The 12,950-nt window shown below is 46.3% G+C and overlaps 1 protein-coding gene across 2 annotated transcripts in view; it reads left to right on the forward strand.

The window, feature by feature from the left end:
* The window catches only part of ATP10B (ATPase phospholipid transporting 10B (putative)), a 348,672-nt gene continuing 335,941 nt past the window's right edge, over positions 220-12,950 (forward strand). Inside the window, exon 1 of one of the 2 annotated variants that reach the window (XM_021076903.1) lies at positions 220-571. The gene's annotated coding sequence lies outside the window, so the exon portion shown is untranslated. The remainder of the gene's footprint in view (positions 572-12,950) is intronic. The other variant, XM_021076905.1, reaches the window with a different exon arrangement.

Here is a 12,950-nt window from a genome sequence, read left to right on the forward strand (position 1 = left end):
TGGCTTTTAAATTAATCCCCAGCACATGGATAATTTTCATTTTTCCACGCCTGCACGAGAGTCCCAAGTTCTGGCTCTCACTAACTCAGGGGCTGTCTCTCAAAATAAACTAGAGGGGCCAGAGCCAGGCTGGTGGAGATCAGTCCAGCCAGCCACCAGCTAACAGCTCAGGCCACTCTGTAAGGTTACTGCTGTGCACCCAGCCGGTTAGGCCAGACCTGTCAGGGAGTCTTCGAGGAGGAGGGTGGAGATGCAGGGCTTGGAAGAGAAGCTTGGAAGACTTGGGGAGGGAGTGGCTAAGCAGATTTCTGCAGCAGGCCAGGAGAGGAGGAAATGGGGTGGAGAAATTTTGTTCAGGTGTGTGACACGGAAGCTTCAAAAGGCGTTGGGGCAGCCTGCTCCAGCTAGGGAGGTGGAGGAAGCTCTCTCTCTAGCTGTCACTTTCCTGTGATGGGATAACTGGAGGCGGTAACAGCCTAACCTCCCTCCCCAGTGCCCCACCAGAATCAAAACGCCCAAGGAGCGTGGACTCCCCATCATAGCTGTGGCACCCATGCTGAGGAGGAAAGAGGTAAGCATGCTGTTTGATGCTAAGCCTAAGGTAGCCTTTTCTGCTCAGCTCTCCTCACTCCTTGTTGGGCTGGGGCAAGGATGCTATTTCAGAGGATGCTTCTCCTGGCCTTTTCCGCTGTATTCAAGATGCTAGGGCTGCACTTATGTCTATTGCCAGCCCCTGCAGCTCCAGCCTAACAGGGAACCCCATTCTTTTGTTTAAGTAAGGCTCTGCTCATCAGAAAAGCCCCTTGAGTCCAGCTGACTGGGTCATAAGAGCAGCTGCAGATACTAGGGTGGCCACTCTGTGTGGTCTTGCCCTCTTCCCTTTGCTGATGAGCAGACAGCCTCTGCCTTTATAATCTTGGAATGAATTACTGGTATGGGGAGCCCATAGCATACACAAATTGGTTATTACTGTACTATCTCAGGATCTCTTCACAAAAGCTTACAAAACCATTGTGCAGGATTTTGAAAGACGTAAATTGCATGAGGAATAGTGAGAGTGAGATGGAGTTGGGTTTTTGATGGGTTAGAATAAAAGGAGCAATGGTAAAAGCTCATTGAAAGCTCCTGATTTGCAAAGCATGACAGCAAAGCACTTCATTTTATCGCAGCCCATAAAGCAGGTGTTGGCATTATCCACAATTAATGATGAGGATGCTGAGGGCCACGGATGTTAACAGTCAAACCAGGGTTTGCTGATCTCAGTACCTACTCTTAACTTATATAGATGAGGTCCTATTCAGCTGAGGGTCTTTCAGATTCAAAGTATGCAGAGGTGAGAAACAACCACCTGTCAAGAGGCTTTCTTGGGACAGAACAAAGCCAATAGCCTCGTCTCCTGTTGCCATGTTCTGGAGCTAACTTAGACCTGGGTCTTTACTTCTCAGATCTCAGTAACCCCTTCTTGTGGATCTGGAGACTGTTAGGAGCCCACAGTCGGCAATATGTAATCCCCATAGTCTGTGTCATTAAGAATTCAGAGACTGTGTAGCTGAGCAATGGAGCTGGTCTTTAAAACACCAGAGGAAAGGAATGTGTTTGAAAGCCAGACATGGCCAGTCCACTGTGGGTACTAAGTATTAAACCCAACACCCCAAACATGGTTTGCCAGGACTCTTATGACTCCAACTCTTGCCTATTCCCCGATTTCACCCAATGTAGTGTCCCTCAGTTCATGGTGAGCCAGCAACACTGGCTGCCTCTGTTCTTTGCCTCCTTGGAACCTGCAATCTTCCCTCTGCTTGGAACACATCCCACTCTCTCCAGTAAGGCTGTGGCTCAGATGTTGCCTGTTTAAGAGGGCTTCTTAGACCCTAGCATTGCAAGTGGACCCCTCTTCCATGCTACTGCCATCCCAAGTACACTCCCTTAAAGTGTTATTTTCAAAATAATCTGAAGTCTGTCATGGCTGTTCATTGTCTGCCTCCCTAGTAGAACTCCGTGGGAGTAGGGACCTTCCATATCTTCTGCCTGCTGGACAAAAATTTGATTTCCCAGGAACAGGAGCTAGGTTAATGTTTGTTGAGTGAATAAATAATAGAAGGGATCAGGATATATCATTGCCTCTTTCTTATCCAACCCTCAACTCGATCTCCCTTGAGAAGGTGAACATTTTGGTCTAGAAACAGAAAGCACCTGGGTTTTCATGTGCTCAAGGAGCAACTGATTTCATTCTTAGAGAAACATAGGGGAAAAGGATAAATAGCCTCAAATGGTTTTCATTCCTGGGGAAACAGCAAGGTATGATAAGGCTGGCTCTGCTGTTGATAAGTAACACTGCCTATGACTCAGCCCAGCACACTGTTCCAGATACAGTGTTGACCTTGGCTGTGCCTGGGGTATTTGGCACACCAATGTGATTTCAGAAAGCTGCGTATGCATACTTCCAGCCATGCTTCCTCAAGCCTCTCATTCAAATCCCCACCAACCTTTGCTCCCATATCTTTGGCTATTTGGGGTATCCTTCATTTATAGGAATGGAAAGAGGCCCATATTTGGGAATAGGTGGTCCCAAGTATTTCTATGGGCTCTACTGCTCTCTGCAACTGTGGGCAAGTCGCTTCATGCCTCCACTTCTTGGGTTTCTTCTCCATAAAATGGCACAGGAACAGCTGTCCCCTATAACTCATGAGGTTGTTGAAGGTGCACGTGTGATGTCAGCCCTCTGTGGAGTATTCACGATAACAGTGAAGAAGAAACAGGTGCTATATATCTCTTGCTTAAGAGCACCCAGCCCTGCAAACAATGAGGAGCACAGAACACATGGGGAGATGTGTTGTTTTGGAGAATTTCACTTGTAGAAAACCCACTATTCCAAAAGAAATCTATCAGAGAAAGTGATTTCTCTGCAGGATCCCTTTCCTAGGCAGCTACCTTGAGAATCAACTCACACACTTTAATTAACACCCAGCCTATTTGCTTTGCAGCGAGCAGCATTAGAATCCAGCCTAGCGACACTTCCTCCTTGGCAGGCGTATAGCACTTGGCAGTATTTCACATGCTGCTGGTTTTTATGGGTCCCTCGTTGCTCTTACGTCTTCTTCATGGTAATGTGTGGTAAGCCTTTCTGGCATCAGCCCTGGCCTTGTCCCTATTTAAGGGACTTCTGATTTTATATCTGATCCCTGGGTTGTTGTGTGATTTTGTGTGTGCCATTCTTTTTTCAAGGCACTCCTTATCTTTTTCTACTCTCCTGTGCTGGTCTAGATTTCCAGATTTTTAAAAATGGCTTTTTTGAAAGAAAAAGAAAATGTATTTTTTTGAACTAGGAGCAAAGCCAGAGTCCTGAGGACTTGGTGAGGAGGAAGTGGTCCATAAGCAAAGTTGTATCCTGGAAAGATAATGGTATTAAGTGTTTGCAGACCTGGACGTGAATCCTGGGCAGGCTTCTCATTAACCCTGTTCTAACTCCTTGGGCTATGGTGGGAAAAATAACAATGTTGCCAGTGGACTTTTATTGGGAACTTCGTGTGAAAAGGATTCCTTGAGTAATCTCATTGAACATTCATGCGGATGATTCCAGTTTTTGGAAATGGGGAGTGTGAGGCTCGGAGGGTACTTGTCCTCAGGTAGCGAGTGATGGAAACAGGGTCTGAATGTGTGTTGTTGACTTAAGAGAATGTACACCTGTGTATCAGGTGCATTACCTTCCACTCAGCAAGATACCTTCGGATCTTGCTTTATGAACAATTCCACATCCCAGGCCTGCTTTCTATAATCTTGTTTACCATGATTTAGAAAGCATGCTTTATAGATAATACTTTTCCCCAAGTGGCCTTTTAAAATAATGATGAATATTTTCAAAAAGAAAGCAAAAGTGTGCGTCTTGCCAAAAGGAAACAAGTAAATCACTAGCCCTAACCTGGAACATAGGTTTGATACCAGCCTGAACCCAAATTGTTTGAGATTCTTTAAATCTGTAGGGGAATTTACAGATACTGTATGCTGCGCTCAGGGTTAATGCTATAGTAATGACAGTCAACTTTTGCTAACTACATCTTCATGCTTGCCACTGATGGAAGCATTTTCCTTGTGTTAACTCAGGTGCAAGAGGCAGTTCCTCATGGTGGGTGGGCTTGTGGTTTAGAGTACCTGGCTCGGTAAGTTGCTAGCTGTGTGACCTCGGATAAGTTTCTCAACCACTCTGTGTTTCAGGTTCTGAACCCATAAGTGGGTCTATTACCGAACTTTTCCCCCAGTAGTATTGTGAGCATGATGAAAGCAGATACATGTTACCTCCTGAAACATCCTCTCAAATGTCAGCTGAGGCTCCTTTTCCTTCAGGCTTTCTGTGAGCAAGATCCTCTCACTTGCAGAGTGTAAATATAGAAACTGATGAAGAGTCAGGGCCTAAGGCTAGAATCAGGATTTGAACCTCCAACTCTGTTCATTGCAAGCTTTTCCTCTTCTATACCAAATTTCCTTAGTAAACTAGAGAGGAAACACACATTCCTCTGGGAACCCAGTGTGACAGGGATGTATACCGAAAGACCCAACCTACTTTTTCTCCATGCAGGTACCCAAAGGCCTTCCGTCATCCCTAGGCTAGGGAGTGAAAAAAAATGACTTAAGCTGAGTCTGTAGGCAATCATCAAACCAAGCAGAATTTTCTCCTCTCAAAGCAACCACACTGGCCTTGGGGCGATAAGTTTGCTCGTGAAAAGAAATCAATGGCCCGCTATTCTCCAAGATAGAGTGCTGAACTGACCCGTAAGGAGCCTTTTTTCAGCTCTGTGATAACAATATCCTGTGCTAGCTGGCTCTTATCTATCCATACAGTCTCTTGAGTTAACATCTATATCTGCATAAATGACCAGAACAAATTGTCCGGAGGTCTATCCTGGGCTGGTCAAAGATGGACGCCAACCTCCGTGTTGTTTTGGTCATGTTACCCAGTTGGCTTTTGGAGTTAATGTATGGGTTTGCTCTCCCTGGGTGGGGATTTGATTCTGCCAGGAAACCAGCATGCAGTATGAGAGCACCAGGATCCCTGGAAAGCCCCCATCCATCCACTGCCAGCACTGAGTGTGCATGGCTCTGAGAGGCCTCTCCAGTCATAACAGTAATTAATTAATAACAGGTTCCTCTTATTGAGTACTTGATATGTGTGAGTTTAATTAGTTCCTGTCCTCCAAACACAACAATACTCAAGTATGTCCCAGTATTATCCTTCTATTGTAGGGAAGAGAAAGACATTATTTTGGGGGAGAACTTGGCCACAGGCACCAGCTGAAAGTGGTGCCAGGACAAACCTCTGCGACTAAGCATGTGTTCTTCACCTCTGTGCTCGCGGCCCCAAACTCCTCCTGCCTGAGTCACCCTCTCTGAGATGCCTTGATAACAGATTCCTAATTAGCCGTGGAAAAACAAGGTCTGCTGGACCAGCCCCACTGGGGATGTGGACCAACCTGCCTCACCTGGTTTCCCTGGTCCTTCCATCCTGGGCCATGTGCCTGTTTGTCTTTTGCCTCATTTCAGGCAGACCCAGCTTAGCTCCTTAGCTGCTCGTTGTGGCTTATTCCACATAACCCTATAGTCGCCAGATATCCCAGTAGGAAGCAGGAGGAAGGAGTTTCTGTCTCTCCAAGGCACCCTCAGCCCATTTCTTACCCTTGGGAACCAGAACCTTTCAGAGCTGTTCTAATTTTTCTTTCCTTCCCTGGCCTCTTTTAACCCTGGTTTAAGATTAGGCTAAATTTGATGAGATTATGAAGCATATTTGCAGTGCTATAATTCCGTCATTGGCATCTTAGCCTGAGAACTGGCCTGTGCATTCTTCCATTTACAAAAGCAGACAAAATGGTCTGCATGGTGGCTGCTTGTCAAGAAAAAGGACTCCTTGGGAGTTCCCGCTGGGGTACAGTGGAAACAATCCCAACTGGTAACCACGAGGATGCGGCTTTGATCTCTGGCCTCACTCAGTGGGTCAGGGATCCAGTGTTGCTATGAGCAGTGGTGCAGGTTACAGAAACGGCTCAGATCCTGCGTTCCTGTGGCTGTGGCGTAGGCCAGCCACACAGCTCTGATTCGACAACTAGCCTGGGAACTTCCATATGCCATGAGTGTAGCCCTAAGAAGACAAAGAAAAAGAAAGAAAAAGCCCTGTCTCAGAAGCAATGCTTATGCAGCTGGGAAGGAGTAAAGGCAGAAAGGAGTCAGGGAAATCTCGTCCACTCTTGGACACCACTCCCTTTAGCATTTATGTGATCTTGCACAAGTTGTGTTCTGCAGTAGCATCACCCTCCCTGCTTTCATTTTGTTCTGCTCCACATACACTTAGTGATGAGATTTCTACAGTGTCCTGGGCACTGTAGTGACCCCTTTTTGCTGATTAGTTCTCCTAATTCTCCCACCAACCTAATGGGGTACGTACTGTGCTCATCACAACGTAGACTGGTAAGGGTAAGTGCCTATTAAGTAAGTGGGAGAGGTGGGATTTGAAGCGGTTCTTTGAAAGTACAAATCTGTTCCCCAGACCAGGATAACACACGGGCTGGTGGCTTGATGGCGCATTCTTCCTCTTCTACCATGTGATGATGTACAAGTCTTCCCCTTGTGCATAGTCTGCTTTTGCACCTTCATGCTAAGGATATTTTCCAGGCCCCATCTTACTGCACTGCTCCTCTCCTGCCTACCTCCCCATCAGTGACCAGGGCAGCTCCAACACTTGCCCACCGTTGCTCATGATCCTGCTGTTCTGTCCACTCTCCCATTTACAGAAAGACGTCTCGTGGATAATCGTAAAGCTTCTGTTTCCTAACAATTGAGAGAGCTTCCTAACAAATGCTTATGCTTACCTCTGAAAACAAAACCACTTCCATTTTCCCTGCCTCTGCCTGGCAAGAGGACCACCAGGTACCACTGCATTTCGAGAACGCTTAAGAGATGCAAGTATTGTACATGCGTGAGTTGTAGGGTCATGGAGTCGGGGGCTGGCAGGGGACCCAGGAGGATGTATGCTCATGAGTGCAAGGCTCTCCATACTCTTCGTCACTCTTTCCTGATAGAGCAGTTTCAGGCATGTAAGAGAGGTTCAAGTGTTTGTTCTATGGATCCCAGTGTATTAGCTTCTCAAAAAAAAAGTGTTTATTGCAGATTTTTCAGATGTTTGTTTTGCTTAAAAGGAAACAAAGGAGGGGAAGGACTAAGTGCTGGATCATTGAAATTATTACACTTAATACATTTGGGAGCATATTTTCTTCTATCAGCTTCTCAGAGTATTTCTTTGCTCAGCTACTTCTTGAGTCGATCTGGACTCCAGGGGAGAGTTCACCATTTCTATACCATCTAGTAATACCATTTATCCTGCCATGTCTATACTGGGAGGCCTGTCACACGCGCTCCACCTCCTTCAGTCACAAGTAGAAACCTGGCTGGGCAGTGGCCATGTGAGCATCCCTGGGCACTACTTTGTCCCCCCATCTCCTTTAATTCCCTTTAAGGAGGAAGTCAGGATAGGAAGGTGTCCATTTATTGAGCACTAATGATGTGCCAGGCTCTGTGCTAAACCCTTGCATCTACTACCTCAGTGAAGCTTCACGAGACCTCTACCTCACCACTTGGTGGGTGAACAAAGCCCTGCCACCGGGAGGGCAAAATGACCTGCCACAGGTCACAGAGCTGGTGGGGGGTGAGCCCTTGGCCTCCCTTCCAGGACTATGGGCTCTCAAGTCAGCTCTTTGCATTGTGTGCTGCACAGCACATCCACCTCTACCTTTAGCCGAGGTCGGCTCTGCACCCTCCCATGTGAGACGGATGTGGGTCCTTCTGACTTCCTGCAAGCCAGATACCTACCCACTGAAAGGTGCCCTTTTCTAGAAAGGCAATCTCCAATTGTGCTACTGAAGGAGACTGGGGGATGAGGTCCCTTTGGCTTTTAGAGGACACAAAATTCCATAAGGAGCCTAAACCTGCATTCTCAGCTACCATTAAGGATGGCAAAGGAGGGTCCTCTGGGTGGTGTGACTTGGAGAAAATGGCCAAGAAAAGGCTGCCTTTGCGTACAGGGCATGAGGCACTAAGGGAAGGCCCTTTCTCCTGCTAAGTGTGTGGAGAGAAATGTCAACCGGGAGCTCAGAAGCAGAGTGGGAGTGTCCAATGCTTCCGTTCTTTATGAACGGCAACTTCCACATCTGTGGGGCAGCCTTCACTGCTGCTCACCAGACAGCAGTATTTTGATGGGACTTTGGTTTATTTAGAAGAGATAAGTGGAAAATCAGCCCTGCTTATCACAGAAGGTAACCGCAATTAATACACAGAACGCAGAGCACCAGGAGTAAAGTCCAGCCAGTGACGGCTGTCGTCAAAAAGCTCTTGCCCTGAGACCAGCTCTTGCTTTGTTGTAAAGGAGGCTTAAAATTAACTGGCATCTTTTCAAGGCTGTGGAGTTTCAATCTGGGAAACTCTGGAAACGAAGGTGGTGATGGTTACACAACAATGTGAGGGCACTTAATGCCACTTAAAAATGACGTAAAGGGTAATTTTTATTTTATATATATTTTTTACCTTTTAAAAATGAAGCAGCTCTCTCTGTGTAGTTATGAAACAATCTCCAAGGTACACGAAGTGAAAAAAGTAAAGTACTGAACAGTGTGACCTAAATGCTACCATTTGTAGGGTTTTTGTTTTTGTTTTCGTTTTTTACTTCTATGCTTTTATATGCAGTGGGAGGATGTCGATACTTGATTCTGTGGAGGGAAAGGGCTTCTGTAATTGAGAATAGAGAGAGAGGGTCACTGCCGTTTGACGTGTGTTCAGTGTACTGTATGACTCATTCTAATTTGACATTTTTTTAAAACCCTTAAAAAAAAACTAGTGCCAAACTGAAACCATCTCCTTAAAGCAGTCGTTCTCAACCTTTCCTACACCTAGACTCTAGCTGCTCAAGTGAGGTTCTCTGACGAGCAGTTTATAGCTTGTTAGAAATACAGGGTCTCAAGCCCACCCAGGAAATCCAAATCTGCATTTACCAAGTTCCCCAAGGGGCTCACAGGACACTGAAATGTGAGAAGTACTGCATAGGACTAACTAAATCTGAATCTGTGGGGTGGAATTTGAACCTGGGCGTTTAAGTCTCCCCAAGTGATTCCATGGGGCAGCTAGTGCTGCTCATCACTGATTTAACATAAATGGGAAAACTGAAGGGGTTGGCATAGAACCCACTCTTCTTAGTGGATGGTTTTTATTCCAGGTGGGCTCCATGTGCCCCTGAGCACTGGCCAGGATGACTGTCTCTGAACAGGCACACACAGTTTTGAGATTCAGCTGAGCTTAGTGGAAATACGTTTCCCTTTATAAAAATAGACCACAATTCTACAACAAGACACATAATGATTAAGGGCCTTTCTGTCCAGGATTGGAATATAATGTTAAAGCTTTTAAAATCAGACTTTTGGAGTTAGAAAAATATGAATCTGAATTTACCTCTCTGAGCCCTATGTCAAATGGGGTTAATACCTGCCCCCATAGAGCTGCCATATTTAAAATAAGACAGCGTGGATAATGCTTGATCACTGTTAGGTGATCATTACATTTCCGTTTGCTTGCTCTCCCCTCCCCCTCTTGTCCTGGGCTCCTCTCACTGTCATTGGTCCCATCAGGTTTTCTTATTCTGCCTTGAGCATCTCATGCACAGATGACATTTCTCACACTGCAGTGGAAGCTGAGGAACTCCAATTACCCCATCTCTTGACAAACAGTAAAAACTCTGCAGTCTCTTAGAAAATCATCTGACACTTTGCTAAAATGCAACTGAGACCTCATTACATGGATGAACAGCTTTCCATCAGCTCATTCCTAGCCCTGATATTAATATAATTGTTGCTGAGACGTTGTGGTTGGCCTCAGAGGCAATCAGGAAGGCGTCGCAGTTGGTAACCCTAGATGGCGGCCGATGCAAAGAATGGAAGCTACTAGGATTTCTGCCTGACCGAGTGATGCTGGTGAGGGGATTCCAAGATTCGTTTCTATTTCGCAACAGATTGGAGTTAGGAAAAAGAAGGTATCCGAGTCAGAGAGGAGTTGTTCTCTCCTCCACAGCACCCAGAATCATATTTTCAGGGTGCAAATCTGAACAAGTTTAAAACCTCTGCTTAAAACCCTTTGCAAAGAATTCCCACTGTCGCACAGTGGTATCAGCAGTATCTCTGCACACAGGTTCTATGCCTGGCCTAGCATGGTGGGTTCAAGGACCCAGTGCTGTTGCAGTGACAGCACTGGTCACAACTGCAGCTGGAATCTGATCCTGGACCAGGAAGTCCATATGCAGCAGGGTGGCCAGAAAAGAAAGGGGAAAAAAAGAGAGAGCTTCTTTGTACTTTGCCAGCTAAGACCAGCACCCTTAACAGAGGCTCAGAGTCTGGCTTCTAGATGCTCCTCCAGTCATCTCCCCAACTCCTCTTTGTCTCAGTATTGTCTTTTTTACTTGATCAAGTCCTAGCTTTGTGTAGGTTCTGTTTCCCAGGCCACAGACTAAGTCTGATCTTGTGCAGTAACATAGCCCTAGGGTCTAGTTAGCAGCAGATGCTCAATATATATTCATGGAAAAAATAAAACTATGTGAGGATGCCATACAAGGGCTTCCTGCCTAATCTTCCACCCTCTGCTTTGCAATGTGACTCTCAGTAACACTGAAATGCTGGAAGTTGCCAATATACGTACCAGGTTGTGTTCTCCCTTTCAGCTGAGCTTAAATGTATCTCTTCCTAAGATGATCATTATATTCCTCCCTCACTTTGTCTAGGAAATCTTACTCTTAGGAGTTTTTTCCTCCTATTAACTTCCTGTGACTGACCAGCCTTCTAGGCTATTGCAGCTCTCCTTTATGTGCCCATTATGCTATACATATAACCTCTCTTTTCCTTAATTCTGATCCACATATATATCTGCCTCTCTAATACTGTGAAAAAGAAGAAATGAAAAAAATGTGAAGAGTTTATGGTATAGCAGGTGATGAAGTAAAGAGGTTGTGTGTATGTGACTATATCACTGATATTTCATGGTGGATAAAGAAGTATGTCTTGTAGCCTCGGTGCTTTTACACTTGCTGTTGCCTCCATCTAGCTATTCTTCCTACCTCTTCTCCTAGTCATCTTACCTGCCCTGAAGACCTCAGTTCAATTACATCGCTGCCCTGGGGAAGTTTCCCTGGCCCCCCCTCCTCAGACTCAGTCAAACCCTCTGCTATATATTTTGGCTCCTTAAGCTTCCTTTATGGAGCTTATTATGAATTGTAATTTTAAACTCTAAATATAAGTTTGCCTCTCCTTTTATACCAGAAGCCTCATGAGGACTGGTCTTCTCTCCATTTGCCCCCAGTACCTAGCATCATGTATCCTGCAGATGCTCTACGGAGTGAATAGTGGATCAGCAGCAGCCCTTATTAGAGTCCTGAGTGTGACAAGACAGAGTAGTCAGATGAAGATGCCTGGCTTCCCTTCCTCACTGTGGTCCTGGAGGGTTTTCCTCCATCAGCCCAGTCATTCAGCACAGCAGGGCTTTTCTGGCAAGCACTGTGGATGCTGGTTCCCGCCCTGCCCCACAGGGCTGCCCTCCCTGCTTAAATCAGGCCACAAGTCTCCTGTGAGCTGGTTCCTTAAAACACTCAGCCAGGTCCAGCTGCTACCTTCTGAAGCAGCAAAAGGGTGTGATGGCAAACTCGGAAGGGAAAGTAGCTGAAGGACAGCTAAGTTGGCTTGTAAGTAGGTCATGTCTGAAAGAATGAGCCACACGAGTTTCTGGGGGCTGGTAGTGGGCAGCTGAGGAGAGGTGTTCTCTTCTCTATTTGCTGCCTTGATCAAAGTAGACAAATGGTGTCATTTTCCTTGAGCATGAGGATCTTAATAGGTGACCATTTTCCTGTCACTGACATTGACAGTCTTGATATTACCAAAGCACGCCAAAGTTTTTCTTCCATTTGTCCTGCACTAGAAAGCCTTCTGGTAACTGTCCACAGCCAGGTAGAGGGTTAGAAGAATTCAAACATCCAGGCAGCCCAGGGAGAGATGTGGAAGGTATGAATGGAGTGTGTTTGTGGTGACTGGTACCAGCCCTTTGGCTATGAGTGGGGCAGTGGCTTGATTATAGCAAGGAGATTATGCAGGAAGAGAACAGTGCCCTGGGATCAGGAGCTGGGGTCCACACCCAGCTACCTGCTACCCGTGCCTCATTTTACCCCTTCTAAAACAGAAGAGTAGGACACGACATGGTCTTTACACTATGGCTCTGGAGCTGTAGGCTTCAGAAAAGAAGATCTGGAGCCACCAAGGAGGGCCAAGGAGAAAGACTTTGAGACACACTTCTCACACACCTACTCCTACATCTCGCACACAAGCACATGCTATCACACCCACTCGCACATACACTTAGAACCACAGCCTGTGCTCCCACTCTCTCTTCGCAGGAGCCCTCATCTGCTGCATGCACCAGTATACTGGAAAGGACACGTGGCCCTGGAGGTGATGTGAAAATAGGATCTAGTTGGGTATGAAAAGGTCTAGAAGCCACTGAACCAGATGACCTATGGACTGTGCCAGCCCTTTGAACCTTCGGCTTTCACGTTGGGATGCAAAGTTCAAGGAGTCTGTTAGAAAGTAACAGAGGTGTCATGGTTTAAGAATATGGGCTCTGGAGCCAAACTGCCTGTTTTTGTTTGTTTTTCCATTTTTTAGGGCTGTATGTGTGGCATATTGAAGTTCCCAGGCTAGGGGTGGAATCAGAGCTGCATCTGCTGGCCTACACCACAGCCACAGCAATGCAGATCCAAGCTGCATCTCTGACCTGCACCACAGCTCACGGCCACACCAGATCCCACTGATGAGGCCAGAGATTGAACCCACATCCTCATGGATACTAGTTGGGTTTGTTCCTGCTGAGCCACAATGGGAACTCTCTCA

This window comes from Sus scrofa, chromosome 16 (genome assembly GCF_000003025.6).
Source record: "Sus scrofa isolate TJ Tabasco breed Duroc chromosome 16, Sscrofa11.1, whole genome shotgun sequence".
NCBI classification, from domain to species: Eukaryota; Metazoa; Chordata; class Mammalia; order Artiodactyla; family Suidae; genus Sus; species Sus scrofa.